Consider the following 25,134-nt stretch of genomic DNA (forward strand, 5'->3'; position numbering starts at 1 on the left):
AGCCTGAATTTAAAAATAACTAAAGATGAAAACAGCTTTTCTAACTATAAAAGAATAAATACCACTATATTCTTCAAAGCCCATAAAATTACATGCACACAGCATAAAAATGGAAATCTATTGCCCAGTTTTCTTATATAAAACTGAATTGTTTCATTTCTGATGCTTCCAAACATGTAGCTGATGTAGACTTGCAGTGAAGTTCAGTTTGTACTGAAAAGTATCAAACAAAATTTCCAGGAAGTTAAACTTCCTTTAGTACTAGTTTAAATTTAATTATCTGAGCAGAGTTATGATGTTTATTTATGGACATCAGTAATTACACACTTAAATGCGAAGTCATTATCTAGGACTTGATTTTAAATCATATGAAATAATTGCCTCTATTTTTTACAGCAGGGCTAGGACGTAATTTCATCCTCTGGATTAAATAATTACTAAGTGACCAGTAATACCAGACTTACTTTAGATTAAGAGAGTTTGCTAAAACTTTACTTTACATGGTCAGTGATTGCTGCTGTTCTAGCACAAGAATACTGTAGTAAGTACACGATTATCTTATCAAAGGCAGATTTCAAGATGTTATCAATAAATTCATAATTATTTAATAAACACTGACTGGTCACAATGGAACTTGAGCAGAAGTAGCTTTAATTCATATATAATATTGCCATACTGCCCAGGTAGGTACTAGTTTTTCTACCATATTAAAACCATACCTACCTCGCCTAGCACAAAAAAAAATTAATACTTTTAGACCTCTGCGATATTGTGAGTTTAAAATATTTACATACACCTACAAATGTTCATTAAAATGTAGACACCTAATTATAATATCTGGTTTGGGACTGATGTTAAGAAAAGGTGCTGCAATAGGAATTCCATAGTGATAGCATATGCAGAACACCAGAAGTGAAATCCAAAAGCTAATCCAGCTGCAAAGAGAATAAAGAGAAAATTAACATAGCAATGAAAAATATTTGTGTATTTCATTCAGCACAAAAGTCAGTCAGTTTCTTAACACTCCGCTAGGAGTCACTAGAGTCACATTCATAAAGTTCACAGTAACACGCAAAAATTCCATCAACATACTGAAAGCCTGAACTCAAGTATATTGTAACTGCAAAAACAATACACAACCACAGAACTTAGATACAGAATCACGAAATATAAAGAAGCTACAACATACAACAACACTGGTGTTAGCCTTCCCCTCTCTAGGCTGAACAGGCCCAGTTCTCAGCCTCTCATATGACAGGTGCTCTAGTATCTTCATCACCTTAGTGGCTCTCACTGGACTCACTCCAGTAGCTCCATGCCTTTCATATTGGGAGCTTAGCACTGGATCCAGCACTCTAAATGCCTCACCAGTTCTGAGCAGAGGGAAAGGATTACCTCCCTCAACCTGCTGGCAATGTTCCTTCTCACACGGGCCCAGATACTGCTGGCTTTCTTTGCTGCAAGGGCATCTTGCTGGCCCAAGTGCATCTCAGCGTCCACCAGGACCCACTGAGTCCTTTCCCATAATGCTGCTTTCCAGCTGGTGGGCCCCAGCCTGTACTGGAGCATGAGGCTATTCCTCCCCAGGTGCAGGACTTCACAATTCCCTGTGTTGAACTCCATGAGGTTCCTCCCTGCCCATCTCTCCAGCCTGTTGAGGCCTCTCTGAACAGTAGCATAGCCCTCTCCTCCCAGTTCTGTATTGTCCACAACTGCTGACAGTGCACTATGGATCCAGTATTGATCCCTGGGATACACTGTTAGTTACTGGCCTCCAACTAGGCTTCATGCCACACTTCACAACCCTCTGAGTCTGGCCATTCAGCTAGCTCTCACTTCACCTCACTCTCTGCTCACCTACCCCATACTTCATCAGGCTGCCTATGAGGATGTTACGGGAGAGCACTGAAGGCCTCAGTGAAGTCAAGGCAGACAATACTCACTGCTCCCCCCTCACCTACCAAGCCAGTCATTTTGTTGTAGGGGCTATCAGGTTGCTTAAGAATGATTTCCCCTTTGTGAATCTAATTCCACAAAAAAAAAAAAAAAAAAAAAAATCAAGCAAAACATACCTGACACCTGTGTATTTGAAAACTGAGGCTTTTTGCATCAGCAATTTTAGGGAGAAAGAAATCTTAAACGAACGTGAACTAAAACGTGTCCAAGACAAAATATTTGCTTACCTGCTTTCTCTACCCTCAGAGGAAGCTTACACAGAGCTCTTTCTAAGCTTTCTTATAGGAAAAACTGAGGTTCAGTGCCAGTGTCCAAAGAATAATTAAGAGCCCAACGAACACTTCTTGCTGAGTTCTGAGGACACTGGAAAGGGCAATCTGGTTGCTGAAAAGATAAGTAGAACAGTGTGTTTAGAGGTCCGTTTATAACATGGAGTTGCAAGACATTTCAACAACTCAACTTATATCTATAGAAAAACTAGTGCTTATGATGTTACAGTGTAAAGTCCTCAAAATTAAAGACCAGCTGCTTTATGTCCTAGACTGTTTCCTGTAAATATAATGCAGGGCTTCACATGATGTACGAAAGCAAATGCCTGTATTGTTTAGCTTAAAAACAAGAAACAAAAGGAAAACTTAAATGTATACATCTCATGAGCTAAACATACCATTTTCATACTAAAAATACATTGCACATATTAAAGTAGTATAGGATCCTAGAAAAAGTAACTATTTCACACTACTTTCTAGCAGAGATACCCTGTATCATTGTTCAAATTCACCCTTCCAATAATCACAGCTGAACAATGATTTAATCAGTTAATACTTAAAGGAAAATATTACCGAAGAATCACATTCAAACTTTTTTTTGCTTAGTATTCTATCTACTCCCCATATGATTAAAACCATGGGAACTAGCTTTGTTTTTAATTCTCAAGCACCGCTATCTTGCTTTTAACAAAAAGATTTTGCCAATGTATGAAAACAACAAGACAAACCTAAATGCTTCCCAATAGTGCTAAACTTTCTTCTCAGTATATCTAAACACAAACTCACAAACTCTCTTCAAACAGTAAAGTCTAAATTAGACATAAAGCTGGCATCTTGGTAGACTCATGTTCCTTATAAATTCTATCTACTATTTTTCCTCTTGAGATTCAACTGAATGAAATTTTAAGTTCTCTACATTTTTAAGCCATTTAACAAAACAGATAAAATGAATAGGAAGATAAGATCCTTGAAGCAAAAAAAAAAAAAAAAAAAAATCATTTAGATTTAATTAAATTTAAGGAAAAAACAGAACTAAAGAATAAATATGAGTGTATCATCTCATTATTTTCATTTGTTATATAAACTAATTTTGTGGTTTACTTTAATTTTGCTTGCAATACAACATCACATATTAAATAGTATGCATGTAAAGATTAGAATAGAGTGGAAAATATTAATTATATATATCACCGATGAAGGAAGTAAGAGTACATCACAGCGTCAGAGGATGAAGGGACAACTGAATAGATGAGTTAAAATAAAGGAATAAATAACGAGAAAGTTCATGAAGATAGGGTTAGGAGCAGAGAAGGTTGCATTCCTGAGTCTCAATGTAGGCCCCTCTTGGATCAGAAATGCATAAACTACATACTACTTTTGCTTATCTTTCATCAAGAGATAAACTGACTGTGTGGACATGTACAGAGATGCTAAATGGCAAAGAAAAAGGAGAAGTGTGCCCCTGCTATTTTCTTTTCTTGAGGACTTCACTTTATGGACCTGAAGATCTTGGCATAATGTCACAGTATATTTTGAAAAAGCTAATCCCTCTTGCATCTGCAATATTCTGGACTCAGGTTAGAGCAGACACGACACTGCCAAATATTGAAGAATTGCTTCGTTTTCCTTCAGAATAAGTTATCTTTTTTACAACTACAAATATGCATCCATACATACAGATACTAAGATCTGCAACTAATACTAAACAGCATTATGGAAATGCATTTCGTAGACAACCGCATATTCATTTTACGCGTACAACTTCTACGTGGGTAACACTGATATGACTTACATAAAAATGAAAAAATAAATAGTGACTTATTTACTTCTCTGCTCCTAACCCTATCTTCATGAACTTTCTCGTTATTTATTCCTTTATTTTAACTCATCTATTCAGTTGTCCCTTCATCCTCTGACGCTGTGATGTACTCTTACTTCCTTCATCGGTGATATATATAATTAATATTTTCCACTCTATTCTAATCTTTACATGCATACTATTTACATGCATACTACATTAGTAAAACCCGGGCAATGACAGAAAAATCTGCAGGCTACTGAACACAAAGAACCAAACATTGGCAAGACCTATTACGGTATCCATTTAGAGACAATTAATGTCATTAAGCAACGTGCTTTCCCTGAAGTAGATCAAATTGAGTTTACAATAAGATGACGACTTTGCCACATTCTAGTACAAAAATGAGCGTCCTCTAGTAAAGATGTGATCCTCTTTACAAGGGTTCTGAATAAATATGAAGTATTAAAACACTCCTGAAATAAAGTGCTAAACAAAACATGTGGAAAAGATAGCACTAATTAAGAGGTCAAAGATTTTTAATACGAAAACTCTTTTGAAAACAAAGAGCTGCTATGGCCTGATGAATTTCCAGTTAAAGAGCATTTTATCATCTCATTTTAGCTATCATTTCTCTTCTCCCTATCCCCCACCTTTACAAAGAAAGAAAAATTGTATGTAAATTCAGGTATTTTTTCTTTGACTTCAACTAAAATTTACCTCTAAACTTTGGATTCTCTTTTCTTCTTCCTGATTCACATTTTTTTGCACTTAGTATATTACATCAAAACAACTGAATCTTGATATTAGCTATTGAAGATTTGCAACTAAAAATATTATTTCTATTTTCAAAGCCTTAAATTTTGATTTTTAAGATCTTTAGAACTTCGGAACAGCTAGTGACCTTTGTCTACTTCCTGATTTGCCTTATGAGTCCAGAGTGACCTGCTTTGGCAGTTTCCAAATGACTTACTAGGTCAAAGATATCAAACTGAAATATCAGTAATCATCAGTATTTATAATCATTAAAATCTCTAAAACAAATAAAATGTCTTAAGATGTTTAGGTAAATTTTCTCTATGTAAAATTGTTTCAAGAATCACTGCAAAGAATCGTATCTTGAGAACAGTATTACTAGTTAAAGTTGCTACGTTAAGTTCTCTCTGCCTTGGTTTAAAAGAATAAAGTCTGAAAGAAGATTAACATCAACTCTTATTACAGAAGATCTCCAAAAAATTAAAAACCTATCAGTCTGACATATAGCAACATGCCATTGCCACAAAACTAATTCATTTTTACAATGTATTTAAATTACCTGTGGGTAGATAGGGGTTAACTACACCAAAGATAACAGGAGCTAAAGCTCAAAGATACAACCAAAACTTCAATGCACATATCCATTATATCTGTTAATTATTACACCATTTCTTAATTTGTGGAAAGGAGCTCTATTCATAAGAGCCAATGGAAGCCCAGCTTTTTATCTCTGAAATGGTCAGAGTCTGATTGATGGGTCAACGATCTATTAAAAAACTAGTAACTACATCAGCAAGTTTTGCATTTGCAAGACATTGCAACTAAATATAATTACTACAACAGATTTATTACAGCATATAATTGTTCCTCCAACCTATATAGTAAGACAAGAATTTTCACTTTAACAGCCCTTTTTATGATCAGGTATGTCTATGCTACAAACTAACATTGTTTATCAATATCTATAGTCATTTACCATATGTAGGACAAAATACTTGAAATGGCTTTAAATATCCTCTTTCAATACTTAAATACTCTAGAAGCATTGCTTGATGCTAAATAGAAGCTATTAAATGACCTTAGAAGTGCCTATCATTACTTTTATTCCATTTTTTAATCCATACGTTCATGATTCCATAACAGTATTCACTAGCCAGGCTACTCACTAAAGTGTTAGGCCAAGGTAATTAAAGGGAGACTCACAGCTTCAGCTGCCTATCACTCCTAAATGTTAATAGCAGCAAGATACAAATCCCTGCTCTTATTAAAAACTACATCCAAATATAGTTTCCTTAAGGTTGGCAGCCTGTAAGGGAAAGTAAACTGCGGTAATTCCATCTCTGGTAACACTTTCATTATGTCTGTTACATAAGATAACTTCAAACCCTAAGTAAAATACAGAAACAGACCGTAACCTTTCAGAAGATATCAAAGGGATTAGAGCAATATAAACACTGTAATTTCTTTTCCTCTCTAGAAGTCCATTCCTCCCCCTTCCCCATATTGTGGGCAGGGGGAGGTAAAAATAACAGTATGTTCTTGCACTTGCAGCTTTCATTTGCTGCAGATCAATGCTGAACATCTTTCTTAACCTAATAAATAGTTACTAATCTGAGTAGACCCACAACATGCAAAAGGAGTTATACTGGTCATAACCTGTGGAAAAGCTGGCCTTTCAGATTATGCAAATATACATGCACAAAGTAGGAGTTTCTCTCAAATACTTCATGCCTTCTTCTCACAGACTTGATTCTATACCTCTGTCTAAAGAGTCAGAAAACAAAAACCTCCAAATAATCCTACCACCATGTCTCACTGATCTTGCAACAGGAAAAAAAAAAAAAATCTTAATGGCCATCTCTGGAATATTTACTTTCAGTTCAATTCAAGATACTGTCTCTTTTTAGGAAAGTCCATATTCTAAAAGAGTGGAAAACTAAGACATTGGCCAACCAAAGGGAAAGCAGAACAGAAACAAACCACTGGATGCAGGATTCACGGCATATGACAGGAGACCCTCCCGGCACCTTTACTATACTGCTCAACTCTTCCTCCAGAATTTGTCTCTTTTAAAAAAATCCAAGTCCTGTGGCTGTACAGCTTGGCTGTAATTTTGAAAAATTGAATCAATTGCAAGCAACGTAATGACAGCTTCATACACTTCTAGAACCTGAAACAATAATTCTCTGATGAAATGACCAACATGTGTTTGCTCTTAGGTTGCACAAGAAAAGAGAAGAATGATCTTAACACTAATGTCTCCTGCTGGCACTACAAGTGAATGAGCACATGCATCCAGCAACAGCACCTATCCATCAAATTGACAAGAAACCCAGTCCAAAAAGAAAAGAAAAAAAGCCCAAAGGAAATAAAGACTGACAGAAGAAAAACTGAAACGCTCGTAACAGAAATAATCTTATATGCTACATCTGTGATGGACGTAAAAGATGGGATTAAAAGACGATTATGCTTCTGTCATCAAATGGTAACCCAAGGAGACACAAAAGAACAATTCTGGACTGTAAACTGGTTGGATCTAACAAGAAATCAAAAGAATATGCATGTATGAGAAAGAGCGCATGTATATATAGGCAGTTGGTAGATGGGATGGGCAGTTATAGGCTCTTATTTTTGTCATCTTTATTTCAGTATTTTCAATTCCTTCCTTATATCCATTTTGTGGTTGTTACCAAATGATATCTTTCACATAAATTTTAATCCAAACTCTCAAGCAATGACTTTAGACTTATTTACTGAAAATTTGATCTGTTTAACTAAAATGAATTTTACTCCAAGATAATTATTTTGCTCATGTAAGTGACACTTCTGAAATACTGGGCACAGATCTGTCCTTAAACAGATACTGTAGTATAGGAAGAATTATGCTAGTCAGTATCTAAATTTATGAAAAAAACCCACAAACCTCCTTCATCTGCCTCTGTGGTACAGTAATTAGGGTAGTATTACCTCTAAATGTTATCTGAATGTAGATTACTATTGAGGATAAGGCTATTTATTTTAATATTTAATATTATTTATATTTAAAGAGCCCCAGTACTGATCTATTTAATCTCACACAGGTTAGTAACAGAGCACTGTGACAACGTTTGGCCTCAAGAAAGCTAGTGCTGGTTCATAAAGGCATAAAAGGTATATTTGGCATTATATTGCCATAAAACAATATACATCAAAACTATCATCTACAGTGCTTTCAGCAACAAAACACTTTTCTGAACATGAAACACCACTGAGGCATTGCAAGAGACACCTTCCTGAATACTGCAGCAATATAAGCAGAGAGGTCAGCTACTTAAACCAACACCAGAGAATGCATGGGAAGTTCCATACAGTTTGACACTCCCCAAAACGTAAGTCAAATCAAATTACAAAACAATCTAAAACTGTCCTTAAAGCTAGAGGCACTACCCTGTTCTTCACAAGCCTACCATTTAACTATTATCATAATTATATGGTAAGCGATGAAATGGAATTATTAATGGCTTAACATATAAACCTACACGCCTGGAAGATCAAGGTCTGTGGTCTCTAAAGTCGTGCTCCAAAAGGAAGTATTTTCCTTGAGCTAAAATAAACGCGTTTCTCCTTTAAATATGAGTTTGAGTTTTATGTAGACATTTACTCAACAGGTGCAATAATTTTACTTTAAAGGGATTATTACATGAGAACTAAATGAGGCAAGATCTGAACACTCTGATATACTCTCAATACACCCACTCACATGCTCTTGTCTTTAAAATAATCAGAGTAAAGGTAGTAGGCTTTTATGAGTTCCTTGTTACTACCACTACCGTTTTGTCTCCTGCAAGCTCTCCTCTTTTAAAAGATAACCACAATTTAATGATTTTTGTTTTGCAATACATAAAACACATAATTAAAGAGACAGGAACATGCAGTGGCTGTTACAAATAAAAAGTTAAAAGTTCGTCAGAACAGTGACCTCCTGAGGAGGAAAGTAAGATAAAGGTAAAAGGTCAGAGACATACAAAAAAAAGATAACACGCATTCCTCAAACCCCTACATTTGAAAACTTTTTGAACATATAAATGCTATTCTTTCCATCAAGAAAATATTCCAATATATTCCAAAAACTCACAATACTAGCGTAGCATCACGTTTTTGTCAGAAAAAAACTCAAATCTGCAGGAAATTATCAATAGGTAACAGACCAATAAAAACTATTTTAGGACTTAAAACTTCTGATAAACTGAGGTAAATAAAGCAATACAGGAATTAAGATTAAAATGAGGCAACTGGTCACAGTCATGATGAGATGTAGTAGAAATAGTCATGACCATGTTAACAGCTGCAGACTGGAGTTACTAGGATGAGAAGATTAAAAAACAATGTCAAATCAGCATCATTTTTTTTTCTACTTCATGGAAAGGTCTGCTTTTTTCTTAAACTGAAATTTTTGAGCAAGGAGGAGAACACTTCCCAAATTGAGCAACAACTGTTTGGACTTTAATGTATTTCTGTAAAATCTTTTTCTAGAGCAGTAAATACATTTCTATTTAATATACTAACACAAAAGCCAGAACATCCATGTAATATCATGTAACAGGCTTTATAACATTAATCAAGTAGATCTTCCTGCATAAATTCATAGTATTTTTCCAAAAATAAGATTCTTTCTTACAGTTGTAACAAAATGCAAGCTGATATTTCACATTTTATGAAAGTTATTAGAAGCCATCTTCCACAAGAAGTACGTATCACCTTAGATTAACTGGCTACAGCATACAGATAGGTGTAATAAAAGCCTCCTCCCATAATCACACGTGCTTGGAAGCTTGCAGAAACAAAATTCACTCATCTGTATTGCATGCGACTTCCATGCTGTGGCAAACAAAAAGCCCACATTTGCAATACAAAGCCACTACCACTTTTTCACTTTACAGTAACTTGAGTCAAAAAAGGTTAAGTTTTATAATAAAAAATGGATGCTGACTACACATTCACAGGCCACGGAAAAGGGGGATTGCCCACGTTTTGGACAATGGCAGTAGGCAAGGCTGTGCTGTGCTTGTGCCTCTGTATTGTGGGAGACAGAGTGTTGAAAAGGTATTCACAAAATGATGATTTTCCTAATGAAGGATAAATTAGTTATCTGGTAGTGTTAGTAAAATGCTGTTCACTTTCTACCACAAGTGGATACATTACAAATTACACACTCCTGCATTTTTGAAGTGGACTAATTTTTAATTTCTCAGCATTAAGCAGCTATTCAAGTTAGGTATTTGTTAGCTGAAAAAAGCCACCAACCCACTCACACAAGGGACCACACTGGCAGCACACAAGTCATACCTATAGCATGCCGTGCTCCACGGCTGCAAAACTAGAAACTGCACAAACAGTTCCAGGAGAAACCAGTTGGCGTAGCAAGCTCACAACACCTCTTTTGGACCAACAGCTCAATCAAGAGGTCATTCTATCACTGCTTAGTTTGCTGCTCCAGAGCAGCAAATATTTAACCTTCCTGTAACCAGAAACAGCAAGGTTTTGGGTTTTTTTTTTATTTTATTTTTTTTGACAGGATTAATACCTTGTATTTCAGGTTATCAGACAACTTCCAAAGAATTAGACCCTTTCTATTTTTTCCCCACTTTGGGCCATATTTTGCACATAATTCTTTAGTACGCAACTTTACCTTTCTTCTGGTATTGTAAGCGTACTTCTGTGAGGTTCCATGTAACTGATGATATGATACATTAAACTGCTGATCTTTACTGATACCTTCACACCTATGTAAGAAAGCTGGCATTATACAAAATTTTAATAAATCCAAACTCTCAAAGTGTATACACACATGCTTCTGATGTCAGCATTATTTTTTTTTAAAAAAACAAGAGCTTTTAACTACATAACAGTGATTTCACATGAAAATCTCTAGTTTCTTTCCAGAAAATATGAAATTTTTAAGTTACAATTTCAGGTTGGGTTCCTCCTCCCTCCCCCCACCCCCACCCCCCCCGCAGTAAAGAATACACTTCCACCCTAACACTAACTGAAAAAAGATAGGCTCTTCTGTCTAAAAATTAATGTTTTAAAATATTAATATTTTTTTCCCCAAGATAAAGCTCCCTTGAGGAATTTTAACATTCAGACTTGGGCCAAGCTGGCTTTATACAATAATGAAAGGCACTATAAAGATCATATAGGTGGTTCACTGCACACACTTGCTCCTTATTGTGGCTACACAAGTGGCATGCCTACCTCTTCACAGGACTGTATGAATGTCAGCAAATGCTTTTTCACACACATTATGGATAAGGAGTATGACTGCTAATTTACTAGACCACTAGAAGAAACAAATTAAAGATAAAAAAAAAATTCAGAATATCTTAAACTAATGAAAATGCAGCAGAACTCCTGGAGACAGAAAGTTAAAAAGCCATAGCAAGAAAATTAAGATATATGATACATGAAAGAAATTACCATTAACTTTTTAATATATAAGCCTTTACTTTTCAATGGTCTAGATAGATGTTAGTTTAGCAAACTAGTTAAGCTTTAACAGAGAACAGGTGACACTGAGTAACTATCAACACAGCTGACTGAACCAAAGGTGCCTTTTAAATGTATATTTCCTCATTTCAAACATCAAGATAAGTTTTTTCCTATCTCTCATATAAAACATATGTTTTAGGGCAGTAATGCATATTACAGACTAGTTATTCAGAGTGATTTGATTATATTCCAAAGATCGTAGATCAGTTTCTCTCCTACTCATTCAACAGATATGTACCATAAAAGTTTCTACAAATCATTATCAATTAAAAAAGTCTTTCCACCTACCCACTGTGAACAAAATGCTTGAAATGTATGTTGATCTGTATGGTTGCCACATACATCCATCCTTTTCTATAGTAAATCAGCCTACTAAAAAGATCTCAAAAAGCCTAAAACTAAAAAACTCAAGGCATCAGTCATCTTTGGTCTCCCTCTATAATTTTAAGTGTTTAGCAGCAGAATTACTGATAAAAACCTTTTGGCAGCTGTGTTGGTTCTGGTAAATATGCAAAATTTCTTCATTATTTCAATATTAGAGGCAACACCTACATTATTTACTGTACCACGCTAATATGACTATTGCTCCATACTTTCATTCAAATAGCTTTAATTCAGTAACATATTTTTATATAATTTTTTTCTTACACTATTTACCTTGACCCCCTTTTGGGGGGCTGTATTACACCAAGGGAATGAGAACAACTCTATCTGCTTGACCCATTACAAACTGTTAATCTGAAAAGTCTTCAGTATCATTTATTTCACTCTCACTATTCTAATACCTGGAAATGTTCCGCCCAGCCTATTTCTTATCCTTCTTCCCCCTAAATATATTCTGGGAGAAAATTCAGTCAAATATACGCAGACTTAACACATTCATCCACACCAGCAGCCGACTGACAGGAAGTCACCTTTCTTCAGAGCAAGGTGGCATTCTAGACAATAAAAGATGATCAATCTTACTGCAAAGCTGTCCTGACAAAACAACAATATGTGAGCATGAAGGCATCTGGAAAAAAAATAATTTTGCATAGCTTTTAAAGCTCTTGAATTATGAAAAGTTAAGGATGGAAACTAAACGGGGAAACCTTACTTATCCATTTGTCTTCGGTCAGAAGCCACTCCAAGGTGAAGTAAAACTAAAGATCACTTCTAACAATATAACTCAACGTAATAAGGAAAGACTAGAGATTGAAAAAAATGCTCACCTTCCAGTTTACTTCATTTTTGTGTACTGGAACTGTAATGCTCTCATAGGCCTTGCGTATACAGTTTTTTATCTACCAAATGTTGCAAATTCTATACTTGTTTCATCTTCACTAAGACAGCAACAGTATGACTGTCAGCATATACAAGATTGATGTGGCTAACAGTGTATTAGTGCTAATTTTTATCCACATAACCATGTGAATTGCTATATAATGCTAAAATCACTGTAGTCTGCAAAAAATATTTGAGAAATACTTGTAAGAAATTTCAGTATAGAACAGAAAAAGCAGCATCAATATTAGAAACATATCTTTTTAAAAAGATATGCCCAATTTAATGCCCAGTATACCAGTGAGTCTGATATCCAGAAGTAGCTTTGAACAGTCTTTTGTAAACTGACCTTATTCCCCGCTAACTGAGGTAATTTTACAGGACAGCTATAACTACGTACAACTTCCGCAGTACTTCAGCTTCCATGTCATCTGCACAAAAGTTAATTTTACCTTCTGTGAAAGCCTGGAAGAGGAAAACTGGAGGAAAACAATGAAGAGTAATGCAAGGGTGGGTAAGCAGCATGAAGCAACTTGCTAGCCTTTCCAGATAAGGCTACCTTATTTAACTGATTTCTTTGGACAAGTCCAGTTTTTACTTGCTTGTGTTAGGAAGCACGTGGAATTGAAATAATGAGCTACTGCAGCCTTGAGCCCAACAAGTAATGAGCAAATTACACATTGTTTTTTTTTTCCTCCTTGTAAATTTCATAATAATAAAAACTTGTTTTTATGGGCTCAACTTAAAAGAGAAGATTTTAAAATTAGCAGATAAAGCAGAAAAACAAAAAACTACTACACTGGAAGCATGACCTATTATCTTTCTCCACAAAGACTGGCAACCTTTACAAGTGTCACCCCCTCTGTAATAAAAGAACGAACAAACTCTACTTCTGGTATGCTTATCTCGGCTAACGTTCTTACTGAATTACCTGACGTCATTGTAAGAACTATATTGTTCACAGCCCCATATATAAAGCTTCATCCTTCAGCCAAAAGAAGTATATCCTCCAAATTAATGGCAATTAAAGAGCCCTGGGCTCAAAACAATTACTGTTAAATGAAACGTGACATTTCATGTTAACATTAACACATAAAACAGTTTTGAATTAGCGGAGCAAAAGAAAAAGAAAAATGACACAACAAATGGCTAAACTATCACATTAGTCAGCACGTATTTGAAAAGTAACACATGAAGATCAAGTTTGCAGTACAAACATTAGATAGAAATAATTGTTTTTCTCCCAAAATAAAGATAACACTCATTAAGTACAAGGTACTCAGTGACAAACAAGAGCCAAAATACTAAATGTATTAACTAAAATTTTTTCTCAAAAGGAGCTTGTATGATATTACAATATAGAAAGAACTGCAGCTGATTAATGCCAACACAAGCTATGCAGAAACCTGAACATTTAAATCACAGTAAAAAGAAGGAAATATATTAAGTGATGGGGCATGGAGGCAAGGCTTTAATGTTCATAACTAAGCAAAATAAATACTTGCTTTGATGGAGGTGAGTAGAAAGATGTACAAAACAGTATCCATTTAAAACTGCATTCCTGGTTCAAAAAGCTAAACATAGAAGAGAGGAGAGGTACATCATAACATATACAGGAATTAACAACTGCACAATCATATTCTTACTACTGATGCCATTTTTTTATTTTGCCAAATAAGTTATACTCTACTAGCACCAAAGTAGATTAAAATTCTAATCCCAAACTGCAACTCAGCTGTCCAGCCTTTGTACCTATGCCTATCCATTTAACTTGGATAACCCACTGCTTAAAAGATATAAGTACTTACATTTTAAATTAAAGTAATCTTTGAATTGTAAACTCTGATCCTGAAAGTTATTCTATGCAGACACTGTTTTCCAAACAGCCCTGATACGACAGTTCAGTGGGCAGCTCTGTTAAAGTTTTCACTGGACATGTAAAAATGGAAAAAGACTCTCCATCAGTAATATCCTGCACCGCAGAGCACTGCAAAACCTCTTGTATTGTGTTGCTGTATAGAATGCTGCTGTTATGCAAAGTTTACCTTCTTTTTCCCTCCAATCACAGCTCAACTTTTCTTAAGGGGGTAAATATCATAAAATGGAAGACCATACAAAAAGGCCTTGGCTTAAGATTATCTTTCAAAAAAGAAAAACCTCACTCTTGAAGATAATATTAGCATTTTGGAAAGGGGTGGGGAGTCCTTGACATCTCAGAAGAATTGGTAATGACCTACTCATCTGCTAATCTTTTATGAATCAAAACACAGTTCAGTGGGGATTTAATTTTTTCATATGTAAAGGTTATCTAGAGTTTTCTACATTACATTAGCATTTTAAGTCTAGTTCCAGGCTCAAAAGTTTACCACCATGTTTTGTACTTACAACAGTATACATGATAATTCAAGACTGGTTTAATCCCATTAAATCAGAGGAAAATACTAACCTCTGAGTACAAGAATTAAATGTTAATAGCAGCACTAGAGGTGGAAAGTTTGTGATTGCTCTTTAGGATTAGTGCTGCTTTACAAGCAAAGAGGTGATGCAACACACCTTTGATGAAAGGTTTCATCTCGACTGTAGAAATGAACTAGCCTCATGCCTCGTAAGTCAATGCACCATCCACTGGGGTCAAGCGCTGCACAAGGGAAGACTGGGGAACAGCTGAATTGCAACCTATTCATACTCCCCACAGGTCAATTTAGAACTAGCAATGCATGCAGCTGAAGATCTGATACAGAACATCATCTGGGTCCATCTCATCTACAGAGTTTACACTCTTTTACGATCTAGTATAAGAAAACAAAATGGAAAAGGAACGTACGCATAGCCCAAGAAATGATACTGTTTTAAAGAAGCTGATCTGACATGTATACTTATAGCACACTCAAAAGCACATCTACACTGGCATGTTCCCAAAGAACTCATGCCAATTCCAGTATCTATTTCCCTTGTTTATCAAACAATTTCTCCTTACTCACTGTTTTAAAAAGTGAGTTTTATAACCAAATATAGTCACAGATCAAGTTACATTACATTTTCTTCATGTCATCTAAATTGCTAGATAAAGATGTGCTTAAAGAGATTTTTTTTTTTTTTTTTTTTTTTGGAGATCACGTTAAGCACATGCTGTGGAAATAACTGAAATAATGTCTGCTGGAAAAAAGCACATACGTAATTGATATTTATTTTACAATCACTCCTTCTATCCAAACTGATGCATAAATAGCTTATGGGAGCAGTTAATGACAGCATTTGCTATTCCCTCATGGAGAACATCTGATACCACTGTTAGGCTAACTTCCATGGATTCTTTTCAACCAACAGAACCTGGAAAATTCTGATTTTTTCATTGTTATTCTATATAGAACGGGTCAACTATAGTTCCATTGAAGTTCACTGTTTCTGTTCCTAACAGAGAAAAGAGCTGAGTAAATTTAATACGCTCTGATATACAGGAAAAAAACATTCAAGGCAAGATGCATTTTACTCATCACTTCGAAGAGAACCTGAGACTTTTTTCATTTCTTGAAAAAACCTGAATTTGATGGGGAAAAAAAACTGTATTAGTTGATTAGAAAAGCAAATCCCAAACAAGTTTCTATCTGAAAAAATGATAAGGCAGAGCAAAAGTCAAGATAAGTGCTTTTACTGATTCCATTACTGTTTTAACAAACTCAGGGAGTCAGATGACAGCAATATAATACTCCTTTTGAAAGAAGATAAAATCAGTTACTAACAATGATGCACAGAGACTCTACCTTACATGTATTTCAAAATAAGCTTAACTACAACCTATTGACTTTCCAAAAAACAAGCAGAAGACATAAATTACAATAGATAAGTTAGCAATTATCTTTCCAACATTGGCAAGATTAGACTATAACGAACAATCAAGAAATAAATACAGCATAAAGTCTTCATTTTGAATATAAAAAACATATGCCTAAATATTCAGATTCTATTGCAGTGATAGCAAACCCTTCTCATGTCAAGTGCCTATATCCCCCCGGTGCACCTTGTATCTCTGCACACCACTAGGCCCATCCCATCCCCGCTCCTCAAGGTACCCGCTGCTCCCAAGCTGGTACCAAGTAACTGCAGCAGCAACGACTCCAGCAGGTATTCTAGGATAAAGAAGATAGACAAGCTATGGATTTTGTTTGTGCATGTTTTGCCGCAGGTCCATAATCTAATTGCACGGCATACCATGCCAGACATAACACCATTTCCTTTTGGGTATCTAAATACAATACGTAACATGTGATTTTAATGAAGTCTGCTGCTTCTACACAAGAAGTATGTTCATAAATCAAGTCACTTCACTACAAGACCCATGAAAAAGACTGGAAAATATTTAACTTTTTTAAAAAATTAAAATGTTTTCAAAAACATTTCTCAAACGTTCTTGTAGTGGGGTATTTCTCATTAAATTAATGCAAGTCTTTCTCCTTCTGATCCAGTTTCCCATTCTGAGAGCCCTCTAGGATGAGCTACATAACACACTACCTTTCAGCCCTGGATCTGCAGATCTATGTGGCCTCATGAACACTTCATGAGGTCTTTGAAAGATGACTAAGAAAATATATTTCTTAAATACTTTTAGACTCCACAACAATCTGAAAATTTTCAGGAAATTCATGATCTGTGGAAAAACATCAGCCAATTTACTCCTGGACTTCTCTAATAAACAACATGAATTTCAGTTGTACCAAAAAACTTGAGAGAGAAGTCTTACTCTTTTGGATCTGGGCTTCAACCACCACTATCTTCCACAAAGGACATGATTACGATCATCTTTGTAATATTAAAGTGTTTGGATGCTTAATTCAGAATTCTATAACCGATGTCTTCAAAAGTAAAAGAGGAAAGAAAAGTTCATCTTGTTAACAAAAATACAAACAAAAGCACTAGAGGAGACTTGTATCCTCTAGTTTATAAGAGTGTTAATGTTTATTATTTAAACAAAAGGCCCTTTGTTTCTGTAAATAACATTTTCTGATTGTCAATTCAGTTCTAAAGCAAGAGAAAACTGGTCTGCATTCTGATGCTGGGCTTTCAGGCTGTTAAGATCCCAGGTATAACTTAACCAGTCAGACAACCAAGGCCACCAGGAGTTGCAAAACACCAATTTCAATTTTAAATGTTATTTTCAAACAAATTTCAGTTTGCCCTTGGTGAACCGTATTTTCTACTATCTGTTGTTTGCTATGTTAACTAAAATAGACAGCAGTTCTCTAACAGTGCAAATTCCAGGAAATAAGGCGAACTGATTGAAATTCTCTCTCTCCTGTTTAAGGAATCAAAGCTTGCAACATCACAGTGCATCTGTGGAGGTGCATATCTCTATCTACCTGACAGCTTTCCCATTACAAATACTTTAATCAGCAAATTTCAAGTACCTTTAACAGTGAGGTAGAAGTCTCAAATATATTGGTTTTGATAACTGCATCATCCCTCTTTCGTCTTTGAAATTGAAAGTGAGGAAAAACTAAGCAAAGTCTGAAGATATATTTGTTTTTCTATGAAGATCAAGAACAGCTGCCTTCACAGATTCTCACAGATACAGGAACTGAGAAAGGAAAAGTCCTTACATTGACAAGTAAAAAAAAAGAAAAAAGAAAAAAAAAAAAAAAAAGAAAAAAAAATCCATGGCTTGATAAAGGGCCATGTGGACCCAAATGGTCAATGAAACCAACAGATGAACTTGTTACTGAATTCTGTGAGCTTCAGATCAGAACTGAAGCTTCCAAAGTTCCCTCTTGTCCTACTCATCTGAAAACCAGAAGTGGAATTACAGGAAATAAATATTGCAAAGAAAAGCACATTTTATATTTCTGAATTATATTTTATTACAATGCCTGTTAGTAATATACTGACAGCAACATGGTACCAAAACAAATCACAGAATTTTAGCATATGTACAGACTGCCTAAACAAGAGGCGAGGACATTATCTCCCGCGTACATGAAGAGCTTTTTATATCTGTTCTATCAGAGCTGAAGCAAGCAGTTGGCAATCTCAGTCATCCTGCGCAGCAACAATATAAACAGATGGAGGCCTTTCAAAGCTGACAAACATAAGCACCACCACTTTTCACAGCAATCAATTGTATTTACTCTTGAGGTAGTTATCGGAATCTAGTCACTATTTTCTGACTTCTGCAGAAGAATCATTAACATTTAAAAGGCTCCGGAAAATATATGACAGTCTGAAATGCTTGTGGATTTGTTCCACTTACTGAAAAGTTTTTCAACCTTTTAGTGAGAATATTAATAACTCCTGTTAAACTGACACTCTAGAAAAATGGCTCAATAATCCTACTGCCAGAATTGTAAAAAAGAATGGTACCTTCTTGCAGAAGTTCTGGACAAATACAGAAAAGAAAGTTTAGAAAATAAGACTCTCACTTTAGACTTGTATTTTCTAAGGAGTGTTCTTACTAGGCATGTTTCTATTTTACTTGCACAATTACAAGTTGCCCTGTTTACAGTGCTATACAGGCCAAAAAGTTACTATATATACAGGAACAAAATCTTAGTTGTTTATATCTGAATTTAACAATTACGAAAACATTTAGTTAAAAATAAATAATGCAAAATAATATATAAATATAATGTAAAACTCAGACCAAGAGTGCTGAAGTATCTCCGTAATAACACAGCGAAGAATTGGAAGCTTTAAAACCTTTATCTCAAGAAGCAATCATTCAGATACTCCTCTCCCAACTCTGCAGCATCACAGAAAACAATCTCAACCTTAGAGTATGCACAAATCCCTAACATCTGCAGCCTGCCTGGACATCACCAAATCTAGGTTCTTTTGTACTGAGGCAAAAGGAGTACATAAAGAAAACCTGCCAGTCTGTTCTCCAGCTTTGATACAGCCACTAAAGCAGCAATTGAAATAATTTTGAAGGGGAAGAAAAAAATTAGACAATTAAGGAATTCATAGGTCTGTACCAAAATTTTAAATTCTGTTGGCTACCTCTTAGGCTCCAAGTAGATATGTCTCAGTATTGATGTCATATGCCACCAATGAAATGCCTTTTTATCAGCTTTAGTCTCTAGCTGGTAGTAAAGAGGTGACTGAAAAGAAGATTTCCAGTCAAGTGTTCATTTTGTAATAGTGCCTCCCCTAATTCATGTGCTACCTGCAATGGCATCTTATGAAGCTAGCACTCTAGCAAACTTGTATAGCCAGAAAACTGCCACACTTCCTTTCCAGCCCTGTTATGCCCTATATAGGTTTGGCATAAAAAGAAGATAACAAAGAAATGTGGCACTTAGATCTAAATGACACAGTATCATAACTTATTCACAAATTTGGAATGAAGTTTCAAGGAATATCATGTATACACTACAAAGAGAAGTGTCTTCATGCTTAAATACATTTTAGTGCATACACTACAGCAGTATAAGAAAGAATGGAACAATGTAATTTTATTTCAAATGTTCACTTATCTGGAATCACTTTATTATATGGAACATTAGTATTTAGATACCAATTTAGCTTTCAGTTACAATACAATTGATATTCAATGAACTAGAAAAAAAGCAGAAGATTAAGATTGGAGGGAAGAAACTGCAGGGACCCCCCCCCCTATTATCAGAATACAAAATAAGGACAAAGTGATCTACACTTTCTACACTGAGCGCATTAGAGACGAGAAAATGAATTCTGGGAGCTCACAGGGCTTAGTAGTTTACCTGTGAACCAGCTGTGCTATTATGACAAAAACAGTGAACAACTTTTTTTCCTCCTACTTAACAGAGAAACTCCATGTTTGCTCAAGACAGATCAGTTAAATCTGTGCCAGTTCTATCCTATTGTATAATAAAAGTACTTATAGGTAGTAAGTATAAAACAAAAACATTAGCTAGAAGTTTGTGGTGGACTGATTTGATTAAATGCTCAATAGATTTAGTACAAACAGATACTGCACAATTATTTTGTGTGCCTATTTCAAGTGTCTAAGGTGGTACTTGATTCAGATGCACAAAGGCTCAAACTGCATTTTAATCTTCCAGCTTTTGCGGTATCTTAAAAATAAAACTGCAATTCTTCTTCCAAAGGATCCCGAAGTATTTTACAAATGATGCAAAAAAATTTCTCCAATACATCATCCTGTTTACAATACGGCTGTCCATAGCATAATTTGCATTAATTTCACACACTGCTGCTTTGTACTGAGCTTGCTACTCCTGTAGTAATAGAGGTCTATGTAGGATGCCCATATCACAAGGTCTAAATGAACATGAATAAAGCAATGTTGTGTAACACTGAAGTCCAATGATAAAGTAAATACTTTTTGCAAATTCTGACAAAATTTAGGAAGGAAAAATCTAATTATTCATACAGAGAATTCAGTGGGAAACAAGAAATTAGCTTCAACTCATTCAACAGATTCTGGATTATCCCACTGGGCTAGAATCTCAGTTTTACATCTTTCACGCTATTTCTGGACTCATTAGAAAAATAATATTTCTTATGTAAATACAGTCAATATTTGCATTTTATCTGATGATCAGTATTTTTAAGCAAAGGTAAGAACTGCCAAATGCTTCATATGATAGTTTTAAATGACAGTTTTATGAAGCTTGGTGACAACTGTAATTCCATTTGCAGAATATTTCTAAATACATTTCTGTTCCCAGAAGAAAGTGTTCGTGTTTACCACAAAAATGAATTACAGTTCTCTGTCCACTGTACTGATCAGCTTTCTTCTTGAACGTTTTGCCTAATGGATGCCCGGGCTCTGAAATTTTGAATTGCAGACAATCCAGGAGTCACCCTGTATTCAGATGGGCGAGGCTAGACAGGGAATAGAGTTCTTTTGAGCCTTGCTTGGATCCCTGTTTTGCAGCTTCTTGGCTCTCTCAACTACTCTAGTGAGCTAGTAAGGTGACTGAGATAAAAATGGGAAATACCTAGCCTAGCTTCTGAGAAAATTAAGGATGAGTACACCCTCAGAACATTTCAGTCAAACTTTGACATAGAACACTATGCTGAACCTAGCTGACCTTAACTTTAATACGTATTTTTCTCCAATTTATGACACTGCTATTACTAACCACACTGGGCACAGAAAAGAAAGATTATAGTGGTCACTTACGTGTATTCAAAATAGCTAATACTTTGCTTTAGTATCAGAATATTATTTGCCCAGAGAGGCCATGGAGTCTCCATCCCTGAAGTTGTTCAAAAGCCATCTGGATATAATCCTGGGCAATACACTTTAGGCAACTCTGCTTAACCAGAAGCTTTGGACTAGATAGTCTCCAGAGTTGCCTTCCTACCTCAATCCTTCTGCCAATCTGCCTTAGATCAGATTTTTTTTCAACAACCATTTGAGATAAAATTTGACATATACTTCATTTGACTCCACTTTTTATGAAATTGACAATATACATCTTAAAACTATGGCTTTCTTCAGGCAGGCCCAACAGATAAACAATTATGCATACTGCTGTATATCTAAAAAAAAACCAGCAAAATTTTTATATTAAAAAATGTTTTAAGAAAAGCTTAAAGAGAAAATTAAATCAGCTTACTAATCTCCCTGTACATCACATATGCAGGGTTAAGTATGACTTTGTCACAAAAATCCATGCATCATACAGATAGTTCCTACCACACATACTAATTTACTCTATACACTTAAGTCCTATCTGCCTTTATCAGATGAAGAGATAATGGTTTAAAAGACCAACTTTTAACATGAAACTTACTGAAAGGGAGGCTTTTCATTGTGAAGACAAAATAAAAGTTACCTTTGAAACCATCCAAGAGATTTTTTACTGATGCTATTTGAAGGTGAATCATCTGATGGCACCCCACGTACTATACAAGAACAAAAAAGATACAGTTAATCTTTCATTATTGCAATTACTGCTTTCATATCTGATAGAATTGAAAAACATGCAGATTTCTTAAATTCCTCCGTCTAAGAAATAGGTTTTGCTTTCACTACTTACCATATGAAAAGATTGGAATAGTGTATATAAGAACAGGTGATATTAAGATTTCTGACAGTCAATTCTGACTTTTTATTCTTTTTGCATACCCACAGGCAACTTGGTTATTCCTGCCAACACAGGATATTTGAATCAAACAAAAACGTGGTAGGGAGTTCAAGTTAAAGTGCCTGTAAATGTATACATTATTCTATCATGAAAAATGTAAATACAGAAAAAAAAAATCCTAGATGTCTTTCTATTCGCATTATTTAAAAAGAAATTTCACATGCTGATTTAGTTGTTCTTACTGTTCAGCATATAGCTTGTTGAATATTTTGCTGAAAGGTAGTCATATTTAGAAAACAGGACTCTGGTGATGCTATTACTCCAAAAAATGTAGGATAGAAGCTATGGACAGTTCCACATTTGTTCTCATACTGTAGTCTCCCATTCCAAGACTCAAATGCACTCACAGGTGTGTATTATGAATGTAACTCAATCACTACAAGCAGCTGATAACTAAGCAAAGTTCACATAAACTAGAGAGGCCACAGCTGAATGCAGGATAGGAGCTGATTTTGATCAAAGCCCATATGCATTTGAGCAGACTGGTTAACCATCATTTTTCATTCAACCTTTATGTCTGTGAAATTGTATTCTAAATAACCTAGAGCAGCAGGTGAAAGTGCTAATTACAAAGAGTTAATTACATTACCTTTTACTCCCTCCTTTCCTACACTTTTAGGAAAGTTAAAAACTTTCAAAGTTGTGCTTTAGCTCCTGAGAATATACAGGTGACAAATCAAAACACAGCTCACAAAACTGACCCAACAACTGAGAACAGGTCAGCTCTGTAAATTGAAAGTTAATGCTTCAGTAGAACTTATCTTAGAGCCATAGCAGAAATGTAACATGGTAAGTTTATTTGTCTCTGAAGACATTCTTGAGAATGTCCAAATAACAACTTGGCCTAAGAACAAGCTCCTCTCTTACCTTCCCCCCCCCTCCAACTCTTACTGTCATGCACCTTTGCTCTCCAGACCACAGTTACAATTGGACCTCATTACAGGTAAGAGTCAACCTCCTCAGTGGTCATTAAGGCCAATTACTAGAGATCTTAAGGATACAGAAAAAAAGAAGAAAACTAAGATAAAATTTAAAAATCAACTGCTTAATAATATTTTATATTAAAAGAGGCCATGTTTAAGCTTTCTATTGACAAATATATACAAAAGGTATATACCTCTTTCCTACAAACCCTGCAGCATAGCTCTTGGATGTCCACAGTGGTTGGAAAGATTCCCACAGAGATAAAGCAAGTTCCCTAACCCAAGGGCTCTGGTTTCTCTTATTACTAATCAGAAAAAAACACATGCATTTCTCACTGAGCAGCCCATCCCTAAGGGGAATGAACTTGGTAGAAAAAAAATGCTGCAACACACTCTTTCCTATAGCCTGAAAGTGGATCTTCCTCCTCAGTTTGTGCAGTTTAAAGAAATTTTTCTATTAACAGCTAATATTAAGAACAACATTGAGCTGATACTGCTCAAGAATCACAGATGCACTTAAGTTGACTCCTTGCAATGGACTAATGCTGAGTAAAAGGTGATTTGCTACCAACCTAACATCTGAGTCAGCAAAAAACCAGCTGTGTCAGCAGGTGACTGAGGTGCTAACTTGAAGCCTCTTCAAGGTCCCCTTGCCAGGCTAGCCAGTTAAACTCATTTGGATAAGCTAGGTTTTCCTAGCACACTCCTTTCAAAAGGAGACTTCCATACAAGTTATGTATTCTGTTTTCTTGGAAAATTTCATACACCCTTCTGCATGGAGGTACTGCTACTTGCACCCATACTCACACTGCAAGATGCTAAGCTTCTACACAGCGAAGGAGTAGCATGCTACAGCCAAGCCGGGCTTCACAGCCTACTGCAAGCACACCTGCCTGGGAGGACAGGAGACAGCACTCGATGCAGGCTAGAAGCTCTCGCTTGTGCTTTAACGGAGACGCTCCTCCCTAGCACCAGCCAAAGCGCTTTTCTAGTGCAGGAGCGCGGAGCCGAGCACCAGCGGAAGGGACCCTGCCAGAGCTCGGAGAGGCCCAAGGCGCCACAGGCCCGCGCCGCGCGGCAGCGACCGTTAACGGCGCCGGCGACAGAGCGCGCCCGCGCGCGCAGGGCCGCCCCGCGGCTGGCTGGCGGAAGGGGAAGCGAGGCCCGGGAGCAGCGGCGAGGCGAGGCGGGGCGGGGCCCCCTCCTGCCGCTGCCGCCGCCGACCTACCGAGCACTACGGGAGCGGCCGTTAACGCCCGCGCCTTCGTCGCGCGCTGCCACAACTACGCAGCGCGCGCACCGCAGGCGGGAGGGAGAGAGGGAGGGGCGGGGGCACGTTTGTGCGGCGGGACGGGAGGCGGGCGGGAAGCCGCCCACAGCGCGCATGCTCGGCTCGGCACCCCGCGCGCCGCGCCCCCCTCCCCTCCGCGAATGCCGCCGGGGGCGGGGCGGCGGCGGGGCGGCGGCGCAGGCGCAGTGCGGCGGCGCGGCGTGCCGCCCGGGGGGGCGCCCCCCGCCCCCGGCGCGCCCCTCCCCCACCGCGGGGCCGTTTAAAG

At 36.5% G+C, this 25,134-nt stretch overlaps 1 long non-coding RNA gene across 2 annotated transcripts; it reads right to left on the bottom strand.

Moving 5' to 3' along the window:
- Positions 1–73: 73 nt before the first annotated feature.
- LOC134142886 (uncharacterized) lies at positions 74–24,867 on the bottom strand. 2 transcript variants are annotated; one of them, XR_009958974.1, is made up of 4 exons: positions 24,807–24,867; positions 22,344–22,413; positions 2,184–2,340; positions 74–935 (listed from the first exon to the last, which is right to left on the bottom strand). It is a non-coding gene; the product is annotated as an uncharacterized LOC134142886 (long non-coding RNA). The 2 variants fall into 2 exon arrangements; XR_009958975.1 differs by lacking the exon at positions 24,807–24,867 and adding an exon at positions 23,773–23,853.
- Positions 24,868–25,134: the final 267 nt, after the last annotated feature.

This window comes from Rhea pennata, chromosome 7, assembly GCF_028389875.1.
Source record: "Rhea pennata isolate bPtePen1 chromosome 7, bPtePen1.pri, whole genome shotgun sequence".
NCBI lineage: Eukaryota > Metazoa > Chordata > Aves > Rheiformes > Rheidae > Rhea > Rhea pennata.